The sequence below is a fragment of the Poecilia reticulata genome, chromosome 23, assembly GCF_904066995.2.
Source record: "Poecilia reticulata chromosome 23, P_reticulata-male-v2, whole genome shotgun sequence".
Lineage (NCBI taxonomy): Eukaryota > Metazoa > Chordata > Actinopteri > Cyprinodontiformes > Poeciliidae > Poecilia > Poecilia reticulata.
Genome location: NC_088852.1, coordinates 15,120,484 through 15,146,641, shown reverse-complemented (window position 1 = coordinate 15,146,641; position 26,158 = coordinate 15,120,484). Strand labels below are relative to the sequence as shown.

General features: G+C 39.3%; 1 protein-coding gene across 1 annotated transcript in view; it reads right to left on the bottom strand.

The window, feature by feature from the left end:
- The window catches only part of nav3 (neuron navigator 3), a 381,588-nt gene extending 356,695 nt beyond the window's left edge, over positions 1-24,893 (bottom strand). Inside the window, exon 1 of the mRNA XM_008401340.3 lies at positions 24,756-24,893. The gene's annotated coding sequence lies outside the window, so the exon portion shown is untranslated. The remainder of the gene's footprint in view (positions 1-24,755) is intronic.
- Between the last annotated feature and the right edge of the window lie 1,265 nt (positions 24,894-26,158).

The window sequence follows — 26,158 nt, the reverse complement described above, 5'->3', positions numbered from 1 at the left end:
GGCACTCATGCTAGGCATCAATTAAAAGAGATATATATGTATATCTTCTAATATATAATCTTTTAGATACTAGCACCAGGTTGGACCCTCTGTTGCCTTCAAAACTGCCTGCTTTTTTTCTGTCAAAGTGTATATTCAACAGTGCGTCAGAAACATCCTTCGGGGATTTTAGTCGTGACACAACAGCTTTACTTGGTTGCTGCAGATTGTTTTGACTGTGCATCCACGATGCAATTTTTTTCCACAACTTTCCAAAGGGTTTCTGTTGGATTGGGATCTAGTGATTGTGGAGGCAAAAAAAATAAAAAATAAAAAATACAGTTAACTCATTGCCATGTTCTGGGAGCCAACTAGAGATGATCTGAGCTTTGTGACATGGGCTTTACACTGCTGGACGTAGCCATCAGAAGATGTGGGTACCATGTAGTCATAAAGGACAAGGTCAAAGATAACTGAACACAGTTTGAATTAAAAGGGTGTTGGTGTTCTCAGCAAGGCTTAGTTAGGTGGTACATGCCAAAGTAACACCTATGAAAGGGCTTAAGGGTCCCCAGCAGAGTATTGCCCAAACCATCACAATGATACAGTTGGGAATTGGTCCACACCGATTGGGAATGGGTTTACTGAAAAGTTTGTGAGTCCATGGTTTCCTGGTTTCCTACAGATCATGAACACCTCTGAAGATCTGCAGTTTATGGAGATGTTCAGAGCAAATCATCTGAAATGTTCCTTTCTCAAACTCAAAATTTTTTGCTTGCTCCTTTATCCTGCTTCCAACACGGCAACTTCAAAGCCAAAATGTTCACTTGCAAAAGATTACATTCAACAACTGCAAATAAGGAAGAAAAAGATATATTTTTCAGCAAGCAAAGCTGCCAGTGATTTCTCCCCAGAGACCAGCTATCCTGGAGAGATAATCAATCCTGGTGAATTGGCCAAATCCCAAAAAATTACTTTCCTGACTCACAATCAATTTACCTTGTTACTCTGGCTCCTACTGAACATCTTTATTTTCCTTTTGGACAACCATTGTGCAAAGATGTAGGAGTGTGATGAGTTCCAAGCTACTGTATAATTTTTGTTCTGGAGAGTTTTAGAGTAACAAGGCCAATCTAGGAGGGCGCAAGTGTAGTTTTTTTCCTTGGAATGGCTCCAATGCCTTTGCCAGGGATTTGAAAGGAACTTATTCCCAAATATATTGTGGGTAGGAGCCAAGACAACAGCACATGTAGGGTTTGTGAAGGCAAGGAGGAATTGTCTAAAAAAAAACTGCTTTGACTGCCTCCAATAACAAACAAAAAAAAAAAACTGTTAAACGGTCTTTAACAGTTTTTTCATAAGCAAAGCATTATGAAAAAAATGTTCATAAATGTTTGTTCATAAAGGAGTTTTGCTGGGGTGTTAAAAGCCAGAAATCACTTTGTAATACATACAAAGTATGTTATGTTTCTGATGAATACAGAAACATAATATAAATAAGCAGTTCTTTGAGCATGAAGAAACCAAAAGCAACTCTGCATCCTCTGAATCCATCCCAGTCGTCCATAAATGCATGCATGCACACGAGCGAGTCAGATCAATGCTTATTCCAGCTGCATTCTCAGCATGAATCCATCTGATGCTCCGGCACTGATGGCGGGGGGAGGATGACGCAGTCACCCTGCCACTTCGCAAACGAGATAGACGACCTCTGACCTTGCAAGTGGTGGCCTGATTGACGGAACAGAGATGAGAATCCAACTGAGCGACAGCAGCAGTATGTTTAGTGGTCGGAGGTCAGGGCAGGGTGCAGGGTAGGGACGGAGAGTACCTTGTGAAAATTGTGGAAATAAAGGGCGTCTTGGTCATTACTCTTTATGTCCGTTGAGTATAAGTGCAGGTTGAAGCAACATGGCAGTTTGGTTTTTGGAGTTTATTGTTTTGTAGCTACAAAGCTTTGAAAAAGCATTCGCCCTTCCTAAAATTTAGCAGATGTCATTAGGATTGTATGTGATAGAACACAACAAACTGTGGCTGCTGGTCAACACATTTACCAGCTGTGTTGGCAGGACCTGACCTACATGCTGCCAATGGTAGAGCTACTATGTGTTGACTCAGGAGGGCAAGCCACACTTCTCAGATTTTTTTTGTAAAACAATATAAAATAATCTTTATTTATTTATTTATTTTTACAAAAAAATGTGTCTTCATCTATTACATGAAGAATCTTCAACGAGCTGACACCAAAGGAAATGTCCACATGGCCTGATCTCTGATCGCAGAGAAAAATACTGTCTAATTAAACTTAGGAAAATGATGCAGTCATATAATTTCCCAAATTCAAAAAGGAATTTCATTGGCTTTGACTATTTGATCCAGTTCCACACAGGATCAGATCAAATATTTAATGTCCCATTTTCATATCTGCAACCTAGTTTTTAGAAGGGAAAGCATTGGGTGTGAATATATTGGTAATTTTCAGCTCCTGCTGTTCTTTAGGGTATTTGTAGTGATGCAAACTGCATGTGACAAGTGGAGGTCCACCTAAACAGGTTATTTCAACACGCTCCAACAACTGCATCATCACCGATTCCTCCACCTCGCCCACGGCTCAACATCTCCCCTGCTGTTTTCGAATCTAATCACAGATATTGCAAAAAGCCTAACCAGTGCTGAGCTGGAGGAAACCGCTGAAATGACAGGTCTCCTTCAAAGTCCAGCCTTTTCCTTGCTTCAGCTGCAAAAGCCAATCTGCACATACGACCCTCCGCCCCAACTCGCGATCGAAATCACAGTCATCGGCTCTGAAAGACAATTCCTCCGCCTCCCCACACCCAGCGCCGATCCGTTAACAGCCACCTCTACCGTTCGTCTTGGGTGACACGTTTGGCAGTAATGCGGCTATCCGTCAGCGGCAGTATGCCTCGGCGTAAATCATTCGCAGCGCTCGATGAGCCCCAGACATCTGGGGGAGAGGAGGAGAGAGAAGTCCATGGGATGGAGAGGAGAAGAGAGTGGATGGAAAGAAAAAAATCACTTATCTACTTAATATTTCTAACAAACTCTCCCTCCATTGATTTGTTTTCTTAGGCGAAGTACCGGGTCACATTTCAGCATCGGGTTTTAGGCTTGAGATGAAAAATGCTGCACCCACAAAACAGGAGACAAAAATTCAGCTGAAACAGAAATTAGCTAAAATAAATGAAATAATATGATTTAACTTCATACATATACAATGAAATTAATTAAAATTAACTACATAAGGAACATTTCCAACGAGGGAAGAAAGAACAGTATTTTGCATCACTGCCATGATATTTCTTGTCAAACTGAGAACGGTCTTTATAAATATCATCCAGTTATTAGTTATATTTCCATGTAATTCTCATGGAAATTTTAGGCAAACTTTTAAAACGTCACAATAAAAATATGAATTTTGCATATCTCCATCAATTGGTTTGAAACAACTCAATCAGAAAGAAACGCAATGCTAATGATCCTCAGTCATGCAAATAAATGTTCACTACATCAGAACTTATTCAGGAAATAGGTTTTATTCTCCACTTTATCGCATTAACTATTTTGGGGGGAAGAAACAGAAACCAAAACAAAAAGCATCTTAAGCAAGTATAGAAGGTTTGGGAAATTGAGGAAGTTTGTTCGAGTTATGCTGTTTATCAGATTTTTATCTGATACTTCAAAATGGGCATTACAAAATACTTTGATGAAAACCCAGTTACTCTCAGCAAAAAAATAAATATTAGGTTTGTTTAAGTTATTAGATGAAACTCAACCAATTCTTGTTAACCCAATATATTTTTACTTCATGAGCTGAATGCATATCTATAACTATACTTCTAACTTCAAAGTGAAGAAATATCATTAAAATTTCACTATTACTTGGTAAACGGTTTGATCTCATTGCTTGTACTTGACATTATACACATAACTTTTTTCAGGAGTCTTATCATGGGGAGAGATTTCTCCAAGAAGTTCATTTCAACTCTGGCATTTAATAAAGGAACCTACTGATTTGTAGATATGTTCAGCAGTGCGGATAATAAAGGACAAAACCATGCTTATGGCTTTCTGCTGCCAAAAGAAATCCACTGAATGTTGAATGCAAGTTAAGGAAACTATTAGTGTACGTGCACTGATCTCTCAAAGGAAACTGCTTTATTAAATCGTCTTACAAACCAACGAAAGAGTTTGCTTTCAAAAGGAGATCATTTTGATGCAGGAATTACTCTTGTCAGTTTCAACGATTCCATACTCTATTCACTGTCCATGCTTGGTTGGTTTGTTTTAATAGGTCATTATAAAGAGAGGGTTTCCTTTCTACAAAGAGGTCTTTTATAGGATTTACTTAAAGAAAGAACAAAGTGGCTAAAGAAAAGAGAGGCTCACATGGATTACATCCCAAAGCAGAAAGAAAAAAAATGCTCAAAAACAAGCATGAGAACAATTATTTTGTTTTGCTAAACATAGCAGTGCCTAACCGTGCATCTGAGGCAATGTCTGCCCTAATTTCCTCCACATTGGCCCTCAAGTTGAGTGGATAAATGTGTGTCATTTTAGTGGTGGTTCTCCAGTGGGCCCAGTTGCTATGTGTATGCGTCGACACTACAAATAAGCATATCAGCTCACTGCGGGCACGTCTGCCTGTCGGTCCACTCTAGCAGAGCATGGGTTATGATGAATGAGCTTGTTCAGTTGACAGGAAAGCGCCCTTGCTCAAAGTCACAGCCCTGAGCGAGTTATCGTACTTTGGGGAGCTGCCCTATGCCTCCTGAAGCAGGACAGGGCAAACCTGTTCATGCATTCTCATATACCCTTAAATGAGCAGGCTTAGATCTCACCAAGCTATCCTTATCAAGATATTTACATCCACAGACACAAACACACAGTACACTGGTATCAACCACAGGCAATGACTGGCTTTCACGGCAGAAGTCAAGAAATCCACTAACATAAAAGATGGAGTCTCTCTTGAAATAGACAACTAAATTGTGCTAAACATGGAAAAGAGTTAAACAAAGCCAACATTACACATGATTCTTTTGCTTGTGTGATATTTACTTGCTTGTGTGATTTTCCAGGAAATCCGTTCATAGTACCATCCTCGTTTTACACCAAGGAATACACCAAGATCTCAAGATCTTTCGACAAGATGGGTTTGTGGAACATCTAGATAGACCAGCCCATCTTTGAGTTGTGTTTCCTTTCACAAGTCCACCATTAACAGTTCGTAAGATCTTACAATGATGGCACGTGAACAGAGGAAAAAAAGAAAAGAGGATCATCTTGAGCATGGTGTACACTCTGTCAACAGACAATCCTCTGTCAACCAGAGTGACCATGTGATGACAGAAGGTTTTGCAAGAGCGCTCAAAGAGTTTGGAGCAGTTCCATTAATCACTTTGCTGGTTAGCATCAGTGACTTGAATATGAAGCGGGCTGCAGCCAATGGATCTCACCAAACAGAAGGGTGATGCGTGCTCTCTAGGCTGACTGAAAATCCGATGCGCCCTGCATTCTTGACCATCTCCAGGGGTTTCATAGCACAGCCTGCGAGACATGTTAGGAGGGTGTTGCAGTAGCCAAGACGAGATGGTATGGCCTGATTGTGCAAAACAAATATTTTGGCAATGGCCAAATATAATGCCGCGAATCCGACTGTGTGCACTGGTAAAAATTCACTTAACTCTGCATGCAAAGTACATGGAGTGGGCCAATCTTGTAAATAATTCAGCAAAAAGTTATCTGGTCACTAGCGGTCACTGATACAGTGCATAGAACATTGACCTTTCATCTTCACATATTTCAAAGTTTCAAATCAGACCTTTAAAACAACCTAATCAGTCACTAAGCTGTAGCAAAGGATGAACTGTATGCCTTTCATTCCACACAAAAGAGATAAGATCACTTAGTGGAAAACTAGGTATTTAGTGTGACAAGATGCTAGAAAGGTTTACTTTTGATCCAGGCTATATTCTACAAATGTATGAAAGTGTAAAGCCCAGGGCCTTACTTCTGCATAGCATCAAACACTTCCTCCACTTCTACACAGCACAGTAGAGTTTTACTGAACAGAAACAAAGGATGAAACATATAAATACTGTAGGTCTCAGTTAAAAATGTATCTCAGTAAAGAGGATGCATTTAATCATTATATAAGGTTTCAGAGTAAAGGCTCTCAAGCATTACCAATATCCCACAAGTCTCCAATCTCAGAGACATCCATTAAAAGCCTGTCTGTGGCAAAAACAACAATGTGTTTTCTGTAAAGCCCACCATTGACTGCAAAAGCCTTGGTGTAAAACAGAGATTAATAAATTGTAGAAGATAACTTTTAAGATAGCTTGTCTTATACCATTGTGAATCTTTGCCACAGTAGGGCAAAATGTGCTAATCATTGGGAATGCTTATTCAGTCTTGGATACAGTAAACTTACTAAACTGTTAGTGATGACGCAAGTCAGACTGACATAAAAAAAGATTCAAGTTAGAGCTTTCTATTGTCAGAGGAAGTGAGACTGTGGTAATTAGGTAGCCTCGTCTGGAAAAAAAAAATCCCCCATAGGAAAAGACGATAAGTCTGTCAGTTTGTCAGACTAAAAGACAAACTAAACTAATTGCAATGCCCCAAATAAGTCCCCAAACACTTGACACAAATTGCTTCTTTTGCTTTCATACCAACAAAGATGTTGTTCTTAATGTGTGTGCAACACTGTGAAATACAAGTTCCGTTCTTCATAATGATATAATCCCATCAGTGGTTTAGGTAGATTTCCCACGGGCCCCCACAGGAGGAAACTGGGTAACTGCTGCTACCAGTGTAAAATGGCAGAAAGTCTGAAAATTCAAACGGAACTAGACTTTCTACTGAGATTTAATGCAAGTGTTGTTTTCAAATGAATCCAATCCTTTTATGATGCAAAACGGATTTGATGCAATTACGCCCTCTTAATGCTCGCTACTTGAGCACTAGCGCAGAATTATATTGCTAAGCGATTCACATTCTTTATAATCGCATGAAATGTCTGGAGCATGACAGTGTACCAGGCTCTGTGATGTCATGAGGCTCAAGTCCAAGACAGATCGTCCTCTTCACTCTCGCTATGAACGAAAAAAGCGCTTTCTAAAAGTTTAAAGTTGTTCATGTCTGACAACATGCCATTAAGTGATAAAAGATGACTGCAATACCTAATTTTTGATTGTTCCATTATGAAACTGGTAGCTTAGATCAGATGAGATTTGGGATGAATTTCTCTCGAGTTACATTGAGATCAAAAAGTAGGGCTGCTGGTTTTAATATGCTTCAAAGCAAACTCCACCGGTAAACAAAGGAAGTTGTTTTCCTTTATGATGGCGTGACCTCATAGTGACCGCATGTTTTTGCCTGCTTTACAAAGTCTGACTCAATAAACCTTTGAGCAAGGGTCAAGCTTTTCAGGTAACAGGAGCAGCCTGCTTCTATTACCTGAGGAGTGCTGCACATGATTATGCTTTCTGTACATGGGTACTTTCTTGAATTTGACTTTAAATTTGATTATTTTCCAAAGAATAAGATTGGGGTGTGTTTTGATTTAGCAGCTCCTGTGTGCACTGATTTGAGAACTCCTGACTATCAAACGGAGAACTCAGGAGGAGTCTGTGAGGGTTAAGGTTTGGGGTCTCACTTACAAACTGGCGTACAGGTAAAATGGGGTCTGAAACATGCGTATGTCACTTTCCACGAAAAGGTCATGACTTTGAGTGCTGTGGTGGCGCAGAGGCAAAGCACATCCCATGTATTGAGGCCTTGGTCCTCATGGCGGTGGTTGCAGGTTTGATTCCCGGCCTGACGACATTTGCCGCGTGTCTTCCCCCTCTCTCATAAACCTCTTTCCTGTCAAACTGCTTTCAAATAAAGGCACTACAGCCAACAAAACCTTAAAAAAAAGGTTGCGACTTTTGATCGTGTGCGCAAACTTTTAGACATAGCTTTGAATTATAAAAATAGCTTGCTGCTGTGTGTACGTGTTTTTTGTAAATCATACATATTTGGTGCGTGCCATTTTAAGTTTGGTTCCTACACACTCCTTTGTAAATGAGACCCCTCACAGTTTCATACCGACTTGTTGAGGGTCATGCGAGCGTCCTGTCCACATGGGATCTGACAAAAATGGCACTCCTGATTGCTTGAGTTTATTTACAATTATAAGAGAGCTAAATTGTGTTTTTGCTGTCAAGATAATAGACATACTTTTGCCTTTATTCAATACAACTAAAAAGTATAACGATTCAAGACTTTAAATCTATCAAAAAGATGTGTACCATCTTTATCTTAGGTAGGATTCTTGCAAGTTTTGAAGGTTCAGATGCGGTCTAGCTTTGTCTCTGTGGGATTCTATTTTCTAGGGTAACACAGCTATCTACAAAAATAAAACATAAAAAAAATCAAGGTTACCATAAAATATGGGTTTGATTTCATGTTTTCAGCAAGAATATAAAGAGGAAACTTTCAAATGAAATGGTGAGTCCTACTTCAAGGTTTGCTCTCCTCTGGGATTCTCTAAAAGATGCCTAGTCAAGGAGAATTGACCGTGTGCTTCTCTGGAAATAAAACTCACACCAAAAACATGCAGTCAGCCCTGTTATAACAGTTAACATCTGTTTGCTTCAGGCTGAAGCATCCGAAAAGAGTCTGCACTACTTTCAGCACAACAAAGTTTGAGTAGTAGTAAAAAGCTACACGTCATCTGCTTTCTCACAGGAGAATTTACTTTAATTCTTTTGCTATCAGAGATCCTTCATAATCTTGCAAAGAAATTGTTGCAAATAACTAAGTTGTGACAACATAGCTGTGTCTCGAGGCAACAATTTGAGTCCCAAAGAAAATAAATCATAAATCACAACAGACACAAAAGTCATAGAACCTGAAAAAGATTACTTGTATCATTTTATCCATGACTGTAGTGTGATTGCTGAGAACATGCAACACAGATTGCATTCATGGCTCCAACCCTCAATGCCAATGATCCTCTGCAGGAGTCCAAATGATGAAAATTCCAATTTTCAGTGTTCAAAGAAGGCTCTGGTTTCACCAGTTCAACCACATTTCCTGTCACATATGGCACTCGTCTGAACATGCCAACACACACTGTGGCTGGGCAAACACGACTGCATGCCCGAGGTCACGACAAATTGAACATTTGTCATAGCCAGGCGAAGAGCAAAAATGAAAACAAAAAAAGTGTCAGAAAAGAATTCTAAAGGTGGATAAGATCAGAAATTTCAGAAAGCAAAACTAGAGCCTGAATACTGTTTGCATGAAAGCACAGAGTAGACTTTACTGTGCGTGTCTCAAAGGTTAGCCAAGACCTGAGCTGAAAGAGGTAAACCATTCAGTCCACATACCAACCACTTCTTACCACTCTAGGAAAAGGTTTAAAACAAAAAGAGATCCTGAATGCAAACAGCAGAAATTAGATTCCTTTTGGGAGACCAGCTCAGTCATCCAGATGAAGAATCCTCCACACTGAAAGGAGTGAGTAAAGAGATTTGGGCATCCCAGAACGCCACCTGGACACATTTCAGCACATAAGGTTCATGATGTCTCTACTGTAATGGAGATCCTGTGTTAGAGGCCAGAACTCACTAAATAGGCAATATATCCCTTCTGGACTGGAAGCACCTTGGGATGCCAGAAGACGATGCATGAGAGGACAGACTGACTAGAGGACGGGTGACAGGACTTCAAAATGTGCAAGCTGTATCCAAATCTTCTACTGAATTAGATTTACTTTCAAAATGTCAAGTTCATGACTTACCTTTGTGAAATTTTAAATTGCCATATTAAGAAATTGCTGCAAAGCCTCTGTTAAATGTTAACAGTTGCATGTAATACTTCTATGTTCACATTTCAGTTCAAACATTTTGGGTAGTTATCAAAAGACATTTAGCAATTGAATATCAATCAAACTGTGGACTGAAATCTTTAAAAAAGCATCAATTTGTGGCTGAATTGAATTCAAAAGTTATTTTTTAAACCACAGATTATTATAACCAATAGTATCTTTTTTACTATGATAAAGAGAAACAATTGGTACAATGAGGTTTTCTGTTCATTAATCAATAGCTCTATAGGTTTTTGTTTCAGCTTCAGTTGTGAGGTTAGCTCCAGTCAGCTTGAGAAATCCCACACCTCTGTTGATTTAATGTCAAAATCTCAAATTAAACACAACATCAGTTACAAATGTATTTAGCCTCCCAAGTAATCATTAACCACACAGTAGCAGATTATTCCTATTGCTTTGTGATACCCAAATTTTCTACAAATCTGCAGTGGGATACCAATTTTTAGATTTTTTTTCCATTTCTCTCTTTCAAAACAAACTTCTATGCTTGTAGATCATCTGACAAATTTTTATCTCAGACCTAGATAACCTAAGTAAATACAAAAGCAGTTTTAAATGATTTCTTTGTATATTAAGGTTAAAAAAAACTTTCCAAACCAACCTAAGCCTATGTGAAAATGGATTTGTTCCATTGGTATTTTACCAAATAACTAAGATTTTTAGGATGCGAGTTCAACTTTACTAGTAGCATGATGTCAGAATTATTGTCTTGATTTATAGAATCGAGAAATCACCAGCAAATATTCGAGAAAACCTGGGAAACAAAGTAATTGAGATCTATCGTTCTTGAAACTGTCACAAAAACATTTTTAAGACTTTGGAATTCCAGCAAACCCCAGCAAGAGACATAATCCATTAACAAAGAAAATATGGAAGAGTGGTGAACTTTCCCAGGTTCGGCTGGACTTCCAGAATTACAGAGCGCATCAACACCTAATCCAATTAGGGTTAATGCTAATGATTCGACATTAAAATAAAAATGCTCTTCAAAAATGATTGTCTGTTTCACATTTGCAAACACCCAACCATAATGGTGGTAGAGTTCCTGTCAGGGGCTGCTATTCTCTTTCAAGAAATGGTCAACTTGGAACCATAAATTTTGGTGTTTATCAGAAAATCCTGAAGGACAATGGTCACCCTATCACTTTGTGACCTTAATTTCAAGAAATTTAACTTCCGAATGCCAAACGAATTAAAAGTTTTTAAGAGGCAAAGTCTGGAGTTAAATCAATCTGAGATGCCATGGCAAGACTCTAAAGAAGCTAATCATGACATTTTATATGGCTAACGTGAAACAATAAAGGAATGTAGAGACGGCCAAAATTTCTCCACAGTGAGATAAAATGATCATTACCAGTTATCCAAAATGCTTGATGCCATATGTGGCTGCCAATGGTGGATAAAGCTGCTTGGGTTAGGCCAGTTACTCGTTAGTCTCAGATTGGTATAGATAGCGTTTTTCCCCATAAGGTGTGGAGTCTTACTTTCAAAATTGTTTTGTATTTGCTATGGTTATCTGCTGAAACATTAAAGTGCCTAAAAAGGAAATCTGCCAGTAATCTCCACAAAAAGGTCACAAATCTGATCACCGTAGTCGCCTGTAACCATGCCTGCCATAAATAAGTGATGAGAGCCCGGTCAGTGCAGACAATTCAGATAAGAGCAAGAGTAAAATACCACAAATGATGAAATTTGAATAAAAAAAGGGATGAAAGGTTGACAAGACTTCTGACAAGCTCACGGCAAGCCACTTTGACTTTGATACATTATGCATCAAAGAGGAGTCAAGAACGTACGGTGCCGCTTTTTGTTTCGCGTTCGATTGGAGTTAAAGGAACAACTTCTGACAAGGCCTGTAGGGTCACTGAACAGAATCTTTGCAATATGTTCAAGAACACGGGTTTAAGATCCGTCATCAAACAAGAACTCAGGATTCTGGTGTTTCCTTACAAAATGTTACATCCCTTGACATTTACGGCAGAAGAGTAGGAATGTATCAAGCCAGAAGTCTAAAGTCAAGATTAGCAAAGTAACTCTTTTATTGAAAACATGAACAATAAGCAGCTTATCTCTATTTTTTAATTAAATGGGTGAAATACAAAATGCATTTTCTTAAGCTGATTGAAAAACTACTGTGATCTCTAAAAAAAAGATCAACAATTCCAAACCTATTTGTCAGATAATTTTTTAACTATTGCTGCTTTATCATTTTTAAGGTTTTCTTGTGATTCAATTTAAAAAAAATTTAAGGGCTACATTGCTAAAAAAAAAAAAATCAAATTAGTCTTGATATGGAAAATCAAAACTATTCTGAAAATCGTGTATTTGTGGCATGATTGTTAGGCCTCTCTAAATGAAAGAGGGAAAAGTGCTGCAGGGATCTCAACATTTATAACATGTTGAGACAGAAAACATATATTAATAAATATAAAAATATATATATTTATAAACATTTGTTGCAACTACAGTGCCATGCAGAAGGTAAATGCACAATCATCCTTTGGGAGTATTGTGTTGCTAGGGAAATTAACATTTACCGTTGGCATGGGTCATGAAACCACAAAGGACCAATCAGGATGGCACAATTGATGAAGGAGGAATAACAAAGAACCAATCAAATGTTGTAATGCCAAAACATAATGTCACATATTGTGTTGTGTTCCTCTCGACCAAGGTGATTTCACTCAGCACAACGTTTACAGAATTTGATTTTGAGTTTTTAATGTGTCCTTGAACATAAAAATTGCATTACTCCACACACAAAAAAAAAATCTCAACCGCTTTAGGGAAAGAAAATAAAGCTGCTAGAAAGGCCTGGTCAATCACTGGCCTACAACTGTATCTATGGAAAGAACTGAAGATCAGAGTGCAAAGAGGAAGAATGCAAAGCATTAAATATTAAGACAGTTTCTGCCCAAGTTTTCAATACCAAAAGGCTTTGAGTATTTATTACATTGCAGAAAGTTTGAGCAATACTCATTCTCCAGCTCACTCTTGAAACTTTGACACACAGAATTTATGGACTAATTTGTTTTGATGTAATTGCATGAGTGGATTACTTCGTGGGCTGTTACCCACATCTGGTGTAAATTTCATGTCATCATCTACTGAGGGAAATAGCCTACCACCCTCCTCCCGTCCCCCCACGACTCAGGGGCTAAGATGATAACCTGCAATTTCTCGCACGTCTGCTGACACCATTGGCATTTCATTTGGCCCAGTTGTAAACCCTCATTCCTACAAGGCAGGAGGTTCTCTAAAAGGGACTGAATAGCCACATGTGACCATAACTATTCTCCTTCTATCCTTCTCAAGTCTACTTCCAGTTCTCTGTGGTCACAATCTGTTCTGAGCACTTCCACAGGCGAGTGACTTTCCTGAATGCACAAATCAATCGATTACACGCGCTATTTAGACTCAGCCACAAGAACCTAATATTAGACAGTTTTGCTGTGACACTTTATGCATCTAACAGGAGAGTGTGACTGACCACCAAGCAACTGTTGAATTGTATCAAGCTGAAAGTCATGCCTTTCAAATTCTGTAAATAGAAAAATGCGTAAAAAATATATAAACAAAAGAAAACGCTTACAGTTGTTGTCATCTCATTGCTTCTGCTGCTGCATGCTCTGTGGTTCAGTTAATGTGGGAATTGGTAGTAATTTGCCATGTAGGCCTCTTTTTCCACCACTTTCAATACTGGTCTCTTGTCCAACTTGGATTCTTTCAGTTACATTATCTTGTTGTCCAACAGAAACTTTAAATGTCTCTAATTGGCATCTTGCGTGACAGTCTTGAGTTTTAGCATCTCAGCCAATAAAGATATACATCAGGCGTTGGTATTAAGGACAGTTGAAGCCAATTAACAGGCCTGACGCTTGAAACATAGGGTCTTGTCAAATACCAACTTGGGAAGTTGAAATATCTAGGTCCAATGCTACTTGGCTGCTATTGGCTGGTATTTGTGAAACAATGATGATTGGCTGAGCCCTCAAGAGCGATAAGGAAGACCGTGGATATTAATTTCTGCAGCAGTTCAGAAGCTAACGCAGTTCCCACTGTGCATATTAATGCATGTTAAGTTATATTTTAGATTTTTGCAGTCCCTAAAAAGTCCATGAAAACCAGAGGGCCTCCTGTATTCCGATTGCGAAACATGATGGAATTGGCCCAGTTGTAAACCCTCATTCCTACAAGGCAGGAGGTTTGGGGTGCTTCTCTTTAGCATGGACAGTGAGCTGGTCAGTTGGAGGAAAAATGGATTGAGTAGAGTAGATTAACACAACCTTATATCCTGCATTCTCGTTTGGTTTTCTCTTTGCTACATGTATTTCATTAAACCTGCCACAGAAGTCCGACCCAATCATCAAGCAAATAGTTTTGGACTGACCCAGCCCGAATTTCAGTGCGGGTCCAGCTCGGGGCATAAATCTAAACTCTACGACAAACCTAAACATGCCAGCCAGAACTGCAACTGAATGGTTTAAATCAAACCATATTCATCTGTCCATTCAAAGATCAGGCTTAAATCTAACAGAAAATATATTTTATTAAAACTAGAACACTGTTGTTCACAGACACTCTCCACTTAATATGAATGATCTGATTGCAGACCAGCCACTGTAAACAAAGCAAGAGAAAAAAACCTCCTAGATGATTATGATGATAATAATGTCTGAGGGGGGAAAAAAACAATCTAATTACTGATTCTTGAGAATCAAATTCTGCAGTTTGAGGAGATGCTTTGCTGAAGAGTATCTCAGCAAACAGCCATCCGCAGACATCGCTCTGAATGTGTTTGCGTGTTGGTTGGTGACAAAAGGGTTTGCAGTGTCATTCCAGCTCAGAGGACATTAGCAGAATGCCAGAGAAATGACAGAGGAAATGATACGTAAACCAGGGTTCATTGGGTATGCATGAGTTCCCGCCCCTGGGCCTCGTAGCGTTAGCATGCTGTATTTGCACCATTTTAACATTGTTTGAGCAAATGCAGCTTGATTTCTCAGTTGGTGGGTCATAACGCTCAATAACCCTCTGTGAAACAAACGTCACTAGTAAAATCTACAAAGGGGATGCAAGATGCCGTAGCTGGTAGAGATGGAAACAGCCAAGGCAGAATGGGATTTGAAAAAAATATCCACGAATAATTCTATTACCAACACTGTCAGGGGGGCCAGGGGGGGAGATGATGTGACGTTTTTGAAAACCAATTTTATATGCCATCAACATTCATTACATTTTAGCTTTATTTTTTCTGAATACTTTTTCCTTATGCTGTCGCTGTAGTCATGTCTGACCTTCACGTGAATCAAGTGAAGGTATAAGTGAAGAAAATAAAGTGCTCATCAGGAGAAGGGGTGTACTTATCTAAATCTGTGACACAGGCATTCAATTCAAAAACACTTTTATAGATGACTGACAGCAATTACTGAAGGAATAAGCAGGTCTACCTGTTGGCTCTGCGGCACAATTTCAGTGCGACTTACACTCATGAGTGAGTAGCTCAAACAGGAGAGAGAGATAATTTCTCCATTAGTTTATTTTATAATTAATCAATCTGGAGTGAAAAAATAAAATAAATAAAGTGTCATCAGCTAATTAATCAAGAGGTGTGTTTCCAGAGCATGTCAGGAGGTCATTCTGGCAGGCTTAAATGGCAAAGGAAAACATTTTAAAAGCTTCTTTAGAAAACATCTGAAATGTTTTGCAGCTATTCATTTTATCATAAGGGTTTTTTTTACCCTTTGCTTAACAGCCAACAGTACAGCAGGAGATAAAAAGATACCTTGTTGTGTACAGACACAACTCAGCTTGCAGAAATGTAGAAGGAGGTAAGCTGAAGAAAATCCGATTGCATAGAAACATGCTCTGAGAGAGAAATGTTGCTTTTTTTATTCAGACTTGGTGAACTCTACAGGTTTTCTTTAGAAGAGGGATTTAAATCTGTCTGGCTCAGATGCTTGGAGCCAGTGGCAAAGACTGAACTCAGCAATATGCAGCATTTCTCTGAAATAAAACCTAAAACGAGTATTCAAAGTCAAGCTAATGCAAATCAACAACATTATTAAAGTTGTAAGAGTGTTACTAAAATAATTAACAAACAAAATGTTTGTTTCATGTACAAATATTCATTTTAAATCAGTTTGTTTCAGTAATGGTTAACTCTCCTTTAGTTTTTTCACCCTTCTGTTCTAGTTTTTAATGGACAGAGTCGTTTCCCAACAGCTGAATTTGTGTTCTTTAAGCCACCTGACAGACAGTGCTCAGCAGAAGGTGGAAGAGGGGAAGCGTTGACTAGAATAATGCAGTGTTGTACCTCCCTTCCTCTTGCTGGTTGAAAAAAAGGCAATTCCACTTTTTTCTTGCTTATAACAATGAAAAAATTTGGCAATTCAGAAATATTTTAGGAACACAAAAGCAGTTGTGGTGGAGACACAAAACTAAAACCAACCAATCTTTTTCCTAACATCGTTTCAAAACTACAGGTGCACAGACTGGAGTTTTCTGGCCGATCACTGCTCTTTGAAGAGGCTGATCCATTTTGCTCAGTACCAATGTTTTGTCTGAAAAGTGACTAAATTGTTGATTTTCAGTATCAGCAGAAATCAGAAAATCGGGCTTGATATTTCAGTGAACCCCATTCGAAACTTCAGCGGCGTAAATTTAGTAAATGTCTACAGTATGTTAAACTACACTGAATTTTACAGTTGTTTGATGTTTTAAGAACAGAAATACAATATTGAGGCATTTGGTTACTTAAGTAGTAGCAGGCATATTTCTCACTTTTATGTTTAAAACAGTCTGAATCATATTTAGTCAAATATTTTATTTCAAATCATGTGAAATCATCTCATTTGTCGCTCAAGGCTATATCACACCCTACACTGAACCACATGCCTGGTTCACGGAGAAGGAAAAAAGAGCTTTCCTGATCTGGACTGCTGCCAAACCTTCCAAGTAGCGCACAAAAAGAATAAGAAACTACAAACACATCAACACACAGTGCTACTGCAACTGAAGACAATCACTTCATTTTGTCTCAACATGTGACCTTGAACGCCCCATGAAAGCTTGATCTCAAAAGGACTACTCTGAGACTGAATCGTCTCGTAATGACAAGTTGCCTCGCATTGCCAGCACAGGCACCTCGAGCAGATTGGCTTTACTAGTTTTACATTCAGCAAACAACAGATGGCAAGAGAAGGCAGCTAGGTTTAAAGGCTGGTGGACTCATAATGGGTCCACATGCACTACTGTGTGCAAGACACAAACAGAAAGTCATTAAGAGGCGACAAAAATTGCTTTCTTTCCCAGCCAAAACACCAAAATGTAGCCAGATGCAACTTTTTCAATAAAACCATCATGTAGAGATGGAACTCGGGAATATGTCTCCGGTATCCATACAGACTACTCCGTATCTGAGGTTTAAGTCTACAATGAACTGAGAGCAGAAAGATATCAACATTGTTTGGTTAAGGATTTCTTAATCCAGCTCAAGTCATCAAAAAAATCACCAGCAATATTCCATATTGAAATATATTGTGCACCCTTACAGGATTTGTTTGTCATTACAAAAATGACTTTATCATAGTTTCATCTGTATAGTCATTCATCCACACACACAAAATGGGCTAAGAGAAGCAAGGCCAAAGTTTAAGGTTGGTATAGAAATAACACAAAAAGTACATATTTGCTCCTTCCAGACAGATGTGCCAGAACAAAGTCGAGAAGAAAAGCAGCGATTGTAGAAAAGCAGTTGTTGGTTTTCAGTAATTTGGGAAGGATATACAAACTAATTCCTAAACAATTTGAAGTCATTTTGAGGAAACAATCACTTTCCTCATGTGAGAGGTTAATAAAAAGTCTAATTTCTTTAGAATTAAGGCAACAAAACTTGAGTTTACAAGTCTTGTTCTCTCCGAGATAATAGGGGTCAAAGCACTGCTGGTCAGGCAAAAGGCACAGCACCATCCTAAGACAACATTAGAGTACCAGCACTTTATACCAACTGTCAAATATGATGGCGGTGGGCTGATGATAATTTGGGATTATTTTGCAGGAGCTCCGTCCAGCAAAGGCATTGAATTGATTTTTGTGTCCAAGTATTCTCGTGTCAAATACGCCCAACAGCTAAAGGTCGACCAAAACTGGGTCAACAACAGCACAATGATCCCAACAGAGCAGCAGGATGGCAGAAAAAAGAAGACAATCAAGGTGTTAATGGTCCAGTCAAAGCCCAGACGTCACGGAACCTTACCAGTGTACATGTTTATGATAAAAACATATATTAGACTTGTCCCTTGCATGTCCTTTTCACTCGACAGCCCAGTCCCTTAATTGAGGAACAAGATTTTTATGAGACTGCCGTACGCAGTCACCGAAAGTCTACCCTCATCTCTCTACCGTTAGCGTGTAATGTGCCTGCTTCAGCACTTGCATTTCCACTACAAGATCATTAAAGTGCCGTGCCATCCATCATTTCTCCTTCGCTCTTAAGAAGGAGGGGTGGAAAAGTGATACAAGCTCCAGTCTGCTTTCTCCTTGCTTAATACAGAGCCATTTCAATGTCAGCCTCCGCTGAAAGTACGAGGGGAGATGAATGAGTCTGATGTAAATAAGAAACAACTCTGGATAGCTCTCTTAGCCTGAGCTCGCGGTGCCAAACTCCGACGTCTGGGCTATCAATCTTTAAGCAAACAACATAAACATGCAGATTCCTGCCATTTGTATAGGGCGCAGGGGTGGGTTTCTATTCACACTTTAGTATTATTCATAGCTGAAAGAGGTCCCCTCTGGTCCATGATGTGCTTCTATAGTCAAGAGAGCAAATGTAGGTTGTATTTTCCCTCGTATTTTACAACTTGAGATTTACAACTAGATTATTTCTACTCAGGCATTTCTGGGCATCAATATGAAGGGTATACTGTCAATACTATCAGGAACCGGGGTACACTGATGGGGGTCAATCAATTTCTTTAATTTTAGGCGACTGGCGTTCGGACAATACTTACATGTACAACCAATCTTAGATATCTCCAAAAAGGTCTGAAAATCATCCAAGCTCCTTTTGGTAAGCCATGATAGATTCTGACTTGTACACCAGCTCACATCTACATGGCAGCTTTGATGCTGTATTTAGTGAGTTTTCAGACCAAAAATATAAATCAATATTGGCCAAAATTGTCCTGTCAAGCTTTTTAAAGATCTGTGATACTACCAGAAATCTGTGCACCCCTAGATTTGAAATCGTGTTAGAAGAAAGGCTGGTTTTTATTTTGTTTCTCCATCACAACTGTTGCCAGCTTAGCAACTTTGTTGTTATATTGAGTAACTTTTCAGACAGTCGTCCAAAATATATTTATTTAAGTGTCCGGTCTTAAATGTAATGCCACAACATTTCAATCCCAGTTAACCAGCTGTTTGTGCTGTTCGTGACTTAATTTATACAATTCTGTAATAAAGAGTGGGCCAGTTCCTCCACAGAGGTAAAAGGCATGTTGACAGTTATTGCAGGCACTTAACTTTATGTTGTTTTTCATGGATTTTTATGCATGAAATGGTTGGTTGAAAACTGCTTTTTAGTTGTAAGAAGTTATCTTTGATATTACCATTTGTCTGATGAGATTTAGGTGTAGAAATAAAAAGGAAAAAAAGCTTAAACAGAGTAAATGTGTAGGCGGTCACATACTTTATTGGCACTGCACAGATGTTGGATAAAAAGGGACAGAGTTCTAGTGATGCTTAGAGCAGAGTTGGGTAATTAAGTTAGATATTGATCTCTGAGTACCACATGAAGTACTCTTAACGTTGTAATTGTGAACTGGACCAACCAGGACATAAAGTTTCTGTATCGGAAACTTTAAGTTCATTTCCGACTAAGGAGATACAAGTTGGACGATTGCAGAAAAGCAGAACAGGTGGTACAGGCTCCGTTAAGGGCCAGTCTCAGGATGGAAAAAAGGAAATATTATGGAAGTGATACATACGTAGCATAATCCATGGTGTTACCTAAATGATGAGTGTCCTAAATAGAAATTCCATTGATGCACTTTATCATCAATAAACATTTTCTACCTACAGGTGTCTTTGATACAGGAAAGGGGAGGAGAACAGGAGGATTTCTTAAAGAAGTCGGAGCCAGAATTGTTACTGGTTGGTGGGGGAGACAATACTCATGTCATGCAATAAAATGCAAATTAATTACTTAAAAATCTTACAATGTGATTTTCTGGATTTTTGTTTTGGATTCCGACACTCACAGTTGAGTACCTATGATAAAAATGAAAGACTTCTACATGCTTTTCAAAATCAGCAGTGAATCATGTACTTGCTCTCCCCACTGTGAATCCAACTGAGAATGTTAAGGTTCACAGAAACTCTCCTGACAATCTGAGCTTGAGACATTTTACAATGTCTCAAGATCAGATTATTTTTATATCTGCGTATGGGGTGGACAAACTCTAAAAGGGTTACAGCATCTGTAGCTGTAATCGGTAGAGATGCACCAATCCGATGTTAATATCTGTATATTGAAAAAGAAAAAATCTAGACTGTGTATTGTGACAGTATGCCCGATCCTTAAGAGCAGATCTAGTCATTCTGATTCTATGCTTTGTGCTCTGACTGACATCAAGCATTCTCATTTATTTTACATTATATTTAAAAGGTTTTTTGTTGTAGCTTATTTTTACATGTTTGACCAAGATAGTCAACTAATTGAATTAGTCAGTTTCTTATTTATTTTACATTGGCTGCTTGACTCCTACTGGCTGAACAAATGAAGCAACCATCAGCTGTTTTTACATGTTTGACTAAGCTTCTGAAGCTATTGGTGGGTTTAAGTGTGCTGTACTGGTCTATAGTTATCAAATAAATTTATAATTCAGTATTTTTATGTCTGTGCTTTAAAAAAAAAAACCTTTTAAATCAATTCAGCACAACTTTTCTGTATTGGAAAGATTGCTGACGAAACTCAACATCAAATATCGGTATAGAAAGTGAAAAAGGGGGATCGATGCATCCCTAGTAACTGCAGCAATCAGTAGTTCACCAAAGTCAACAAACTCATATTCCTATCCTATTTCCACTCTGCAATTATGCATAAAGTTAAGCATGTTTACAGTAAATAACAAAAACAAAGAAAAAGAAAAAAAAGCATGACTGCATTTTGCTCCGTTGCTTGATGGATGATTAGCTTTTCTTAATTTGAAGGGAACTACATCATCCCCCTCCTCCTCCCCAACACTACCTCCCAATCTTTCACTTGCAGCAGAATATCTTCACAGCTTCCAGCTGCTGATGGATGCAGAGCTAACCGTCACAGAGAAGAGAATAGCTCCACGGGCCATCAGTGTCATGAAGATCTCAGCCTCCAAACGCTCGCTGGTGACACGTAATCCCTCTTCTTGTCCTCTCTTTGCATCTCTCGTTGTTCCTTTTTCTCTGTGTCTACAAGCACAGCGAGCCGTTCCCCACTGCGGAGATGAGTAGAAAGCCGACTTTGTTTCCGACTGTTCCGTCTGCGTCTGGATCTCGTGTGCCTTATGACTTCTATCCTCCTTTTGCAGGATGTTTATTCCTTGAGTCTTTTGCTCGTGATGAAATTTCTCTGCACCCCACCCAGTTGTTTTACTAAAAGCGAAACGCATTTACGTCGCAAGGTAGCAGAAATTCAGAGACAAAAAAAAAAAGTACAAATTATTAATCTATGAAACCATCTGATGGCATCTCTCCAGGTACGACTTTATGTCCAATTAATCTAAAGAGTCTCTCTCCCGCAATGACAAGGCAGCTAATCTATGCTGATGGGAGAGCTTGTCCCTGCTCTATATCAAGGCCGTTAAAGTCTCATCTGGCGCCGCTTGCCCTAATTCAGTCTGACACTTCCAGTGAAATATCTCAAACCATCATTGATCTTGAGGAAAACGCCACCCTCATCATCCAACGCTCAGACAACCCAAGGGCACGGGAAGAAGTTGTAAAAACATGACGTAGGAGAAGAACAAAACGGGAGCAGTCCCGCGGTTATTACAATGCAGCAGATCCAAGTCGGGGGAGTAGCAGACGGAAAATTGAGAAATGTAAGATTAAAGGAGGAAATGGAATGACAGGATGAGAGCAAGAGATGGATCAAAAGATCTGTAGACTAGTGTAATGGTGTGGTAGTGGGAAAAAAAAAGTGAGCTGAATGGAGCAACGCCAGGTGAAGATGAGGTTCCACTCCCTCACCGTTTGTCATAAACCGGGTTCATTCAAACGGAACATTCTGACTATTTTTATTACTAGCGATAATAGTAGTTTAATCCAAATGAAATCAAAAACGCTTTAGAAATCCCAGAAGGAATTTTCATGTTGTTAATTCATCTTATCCAAAGTTATTCAAAGATTTGTAGATGTTGATGGCTGTGGGCAGGAAGGATCTCCTGTAGCAGTCTGTACTACAGCAACTCTCAAGAAGTCGCTGACTGAAGAAACTCTGTTGTACATTTTCTTTAAGAGGATGCTCAGAGTTGTCTCTAATGTTCTCCATTTCAAGATGAACCCTTCTAATCTCCAGAGGCTCTAGAGGAGTCTCCAGAACAGAACCAGCCATAATACTTCGTCAACATAAACTATACCAAAACGTTTTTAGTATGACTTAAAAAATAAAACGAAACTCATTTGAATGAAAAATCACTATATTATTTTGCACATTTCTGTATTGTGAAGGCGTTGCAAGGACAAAACCCCCCTCAATAGAAAAGTCAATCTTGAAAGGCAGCTACTTTTTTCAACATTCATCAATCTAACACGTCAAGGGAATGGGATCTTAAGAGTTTTGCTATGTAGGAAGGTGATTTTTTTTTTTTTTAGTACCTAAATGAAGGGTTGAATTCCCTTCAACCTTTTGTGTTTACACTAATTAAGACAACAAATGTTGTGATGTTACATATATTTTCCCCCTGGTTTGAACTAGAAATAACAAGAGCAGACATCTGGTTAGGACGCGTGCTGGACGGCTCCCTGGTGAGGTGCCTTCGGACGCGTCCCTCCAGGAGGAAACCTAGAGGACACGCCGGACAGACTATCTTTCTGGGACGGCTTGGGATTCCCCCGATGGAGGTGGCTCATGTGGGTGAGGAGAGAGAAGTCTGAAAGCTGCTAGCTTCACGACCTGACCCCGGATTCAGAGGAAGATAAGGGATGTACGGATGATGGACTACAAGGACCTTCGCAGTCATAAAAAAGAAGGATAAAACCTTGGCAAACCGTTCTAACCAGGGTTCACGGACGATGGGAAACTTTGTTTAACCATGTAAAACTGAATCCACCTCCATCATAGCTGCTGACTCTTGGTACAACTGTCACCAGAGCCGACAGTGATCAAGGTTTAGGCAAATCTCTTTGGTAAGGGCAACGAGTTCCCCTGAGGACGGTGGCCTCGAGTCCTTTCAACTCTGCAGCTCCTGGTTGGATTCTTTGACGGGTTCAACGCCGTCAGTGAGCTCCAGCCAGCTCTGGCAGCGCTCCGCTCCCTTGGGACGGACCTACCAGATGCCTCAGCATCATCTCACTGGTTACACAATCAGGGAAATTATGAGGGAACCTAACGTGGGCGTGTAATTTGATTTGGGGTAATAAGGAGCCTCCAATAAAGCTTTTATTTGAATAAACGCATTATATGAGCGGATTGGGAGATTATTACAAAAAAAAACTAACGGCATCAAACCCATTTTAAACTTGCAAAAAATATATATGTCATCTTTTAGTAAAACAAAATGTCCTCAGGTAATTTAGGTTCTCATCCGGACAAATCGATGCTGCAAACCAGCAAATCTCTTTTGTCATCCATTATTAAAAAATCTTCCAGACATTCGTGATTGCAGGCTGAGAGCTATGCTAAATAGATTAGGATGAGTCCAGGGGATTAGGAATCAAAAGCAGATTCTACATGACAGCTTTGCAAAGGTAATTTTTCTACATTAAATAGATCTGGAGCTGCAAGATCATGACAAACTTATTAAAGAAGCAATGGGGAGTGTGAATCTAAACCATTTTCTTGTAGCTCCCACTGAATGTTTAGAGTCCATCTTCCTGTTTGATGGTGAAATTCTACCTCAGTCTCTAGTCTTGTGTAGCCTCCAACAGCTTCTTTTCTTCCAGAATTGATCTTTATTTAGTTTCAGAATTGACCTTTATTTAGTTTCATCATTCATCCCACTAATTAGGCTAAACTAGACACTAGTGGACTTAGTAATCAGGTAACATCTGAGAAAAGTTGCTTGGTGTTGAATTTATTTAGGGGTATTTGAGTAAAAAAGACCTTAAGGATTTTTTTCAGCTTCTTTTACTAATTACCCATAAAAACAAAGTCTAGTGCAGCCTACCTAAAAAAAGTTTTCCTTCCACTAAGCACTACTTTCTGACAATCTATTACATAAAACGGCAATTATATACAGCAAAGTCTGTGCCTGTGACAAGCTGTGTAACAAAAGTGGCACAAAATGTTGTAAAGTGCTTTAAATGCACATCTTACTGAGATCAAAGTTGTAAAATGAGAAGTGCTAAAATGTCGAAGGAGCATAAAGTGGGGAATCCTCCGTTTTTGTTATAAGACTACAATTCCAACGTGTTTTCCTTATGATTATAAACACATCAAAGCATGGTTTTTATAAATATTCCTTGTTTTTCAGCTGCCAAACCACCTGGTTTATATGTCAGAATCCTGGAAGAGTGAAATTAACTGGCTTGTTCATTTAAAGCAGGTGCAGCCTGTCTGCTACAACCCATGCAGAGCGTTGGCTTTGCTTCTTTCTTTTTCTTTTTTTTTTACCCAAAAACCCCCTGACAACCAGAAACTCCTCACTTGCTGCAAACAGATGGCAAATTGTCTTACCTGGTTTCTACCGTCGTCACTGGAAAAGAAGAACAGAGGAGCGGGGTTCCCTCTATCGCAGGTCTTTATTCCAACTGCCAGTTGAGAGCGGCTGTAGGAGCAGCAGCAGCAGCAGTGTAGGAGCGAGCTGCTTTGTATCTCCAAAAAAAAAAAAAAAAAAAGATGTTCCCAGAGAGGAGGAGACGGCGGGCGCTCCGCTCAGTTGTCTGTGGGAGAGGAGGCTCTGCTCCTGCTGAGGCGCGGGGAGAGGTAGCGGGATGCGCAGCTCGGAGCGCCGAGCCCGTCACAGCGCTCTGCGGGGCACTGCAGCTGCCTGGGCGGACACGAGGGGGCGCTGACGTGCGACAAAATCCTGACATACTGTCCCACAACGATGTGCCCATTAACAGTGGCAAGGGAATGTCCCTGGTATTACGTATCACAGAGACAGCAGTCTCCTTCCAATACAATTATCTATTTCAAGCCATTTTAACTTCAATGGTTATAATACAATGCCCAAACGTTCTTTCTACAAAATAGGATATTAACTCGGGAAAAATTATTTTGAAACAGAAATGTGTTACAATAAGGCCTACACAGTTCCTGCTGACTTGGAGACAGTACTTGGTTGAAGAAATCCTTCCATTTTTCTTTCTTTAATAACGAGAAGCGCTCTATTTCAATATGTAAAACTTTTACAGTCTAATACACTGAATAATTGATAGGGATGGGTAAAAGTATCGATTTGTCAATGTTCTGTAATCCCCCCCAATTTAATTTTGATTAGCTCCCCTAACTCATGGGTTAGCACCATGGTGAACTTTCGAGAGTCCCGCGCCCTGTCCAGGAACATTTAACCTTCTTCAGTATTCCTGTTCCTACGTTTCCCACACTTTTTCCTGCCAGTGGGATAGAGAAGTTGACTGCACTAGTAGCACGGTTTCAACTCAGTCTCAATGTCGTATATTAATTGATAGACACATTAAAATGTATTTATTATTTCTATGTAAAATACCTGGATGTGAAGTCGTCTTCTTCTTCCTGGCATGTCACTTGTTGAGTTCATTAGTAGTTGGTAACCGTGTAATACACGTTGTTAAGTTAAACGTGTATTTTGGTCAGCATTACCGCCATTAAATGATGTAATGCGGCTCTTTCTCTGAGTTTTATTGACAGTTGGCAAACCAACTTAAGGTGCATTTACCGCCACCTATCGGACTGGAGTGTGGAAGTCAATTATATTAGAGGGAGTTTACCAGTATGCTACATCAGATACATATAAATACGGTTAAACAGTCTCGTATTTTTAAAAAGTTTAAAAAGTAAGCATTTTGTCAAAGGTGTAGTCTTGCTATATATTCAGAGGGCCTAACTGAACAATAAGACAGCACATCAATTACCAATTTAATTATATTAATATTATA